General features: G+C 48.0%; 1 pseudogene; it reads right to left on the bottom strand.

Annotated features, from left to right (window-relative positions):
• Positions 1-234: 234 nt before the first annotated feature.
• On the bottom strand, positions 235-1,137 carry LOC101048238 (non-selective voltage-gated ion channel VDAC2 pseudogene; annotated as a pseudogene).
• Between the last annotated feature and the right edge of the window lie 274 nt (positions 1,138-1,411).

Below are 1,411 nucleotides of genomic sequence, written 5' to 3'. Positions count from 1 at the left end.
GCATGCACGTAACTGTGCAGTTTTCGTAAAGGTCTGTTTCATGGTTGGCGAGTTGCACGTTTAAGTGTTAACTACATTTAAACAACGTACAGATACCCTCAGGACTGCGGTATTGGTAAGTAGACAGCCCGTTCAACTAGAAACCGGCTAACAAGTTAACTTTCTGAAGATTTAAAACACAGCTCTTGTTTACATCTTTTGTTTTGATCACCTTCTTAGGGGAAAAAAGCCCGTTAGTCACCATGGAAATACATCAGGGCCAAATGTTCTGCTGTCCATTTCCAGAGGTTTCCTTCATCTGAATTAAGCCTGCAACTCCAGGGCAAGACCAAGTTTGTGGCCTGCAGCATCCGTCCTCTTCCCGCCGACCAGAGCAGACAGGGTGAGCCTCACACCAGGCTTCAGGGGTGGAGCGTAGCCCACCCCAGTCAAACCAGTTGTTGACTTTTGCAGAAACGGAAGCGGTGGGTTTCAATGGAAACTTAGCTACAGGGCCAAAATGAACGCCGCTGGTACCTGATGTCCAAGCAAGGTTTACTAAAGTGTCAGGATCTTCACATACTTTCTGATAAACTGATCCTCCAAATTCTGCCCCATCGTTGCCGTTAGTGTGCAGCTGGAAGTCCCCAGTCCTGCAGCCCACTGAGAAGTTCTTCCTGGTCCCCTTTGATGTGGTGCTGTCAAAGCCCATCCGGCACCCGGAAGCTCAACCATGAATTGCAAGTCCAGCAAAATCAAAGTGAACGTCACAGCCAAGCTTTGCACATTCCTTCTTGTAAGAGGACTTGATTTTGCCCCTTTTCTTTCCTATGTTTGGTAAGAGCGGAGTATCTAATGCCATTTTCAAACCTTGACAAATTTGGTCTTCCACTGTAATTTCTGTTCCCAGAGTGTTATCAGCTTTCCATTTTTCTGTGAAGTCAAATCATACTCGTACCGTTTATACTTGGACTCCAAAGTCCCAGTAACTTTACCAGTGTCTGTATTAGATGACCCAGACTCTGAGAATTCCACGCCACCACATGACTTTGCTTTTACTCGTTTCACCAACTCAAAACCAAAGCCCTTGTTGAAGCCCTCTCCGTATGATGGATGGAGACACACTGGCTGTGTGCCGGTCTGTCGGGAGGTTGGCATGGTCGGGCCTCAGGAAGAGGTGATCTGGTGGGCTCCTTAGAGAGGCTGCAGCTGTTGCTCTGCTTGCAGGTGAGGCCACTGGAGTCACCCAGGTCAGAGCTGCAGCTGCCATGGCTGGAGGGCAAGGGAAGGAGCTTCATTGTCTTTTAGCTTCTAGTATTGTTGTTGAGAAGTCTGATTGCACTGATGCTCTATCCTTGTATGTGACCTGTTCCCCTACTCCCTGCCCTTTGAGAGTCTTCTCTTTACTTCTGGGGTTCTGGATTCTGGGATA

This window comes from Saimiri boliviensis, chromosome 11 (assembly GCF_048565385.1).
Source record: "Saimiri boliviensis isolate mSaiBol1 chromosome 11, mSaiBol1.pri, whole genome shotgun sequence".
Lineage (NCBI taxonomy): Eukaryota > Metazoa > Chordata > Mammalia > Primates > Cebidae > Saimiri > Saimiri boliviensis.
The sequence above is the reverse complement of the archived record's forward strand: the minus strand, read 5'-3'. Positions and strand labels throughout refer to the sequence as shown.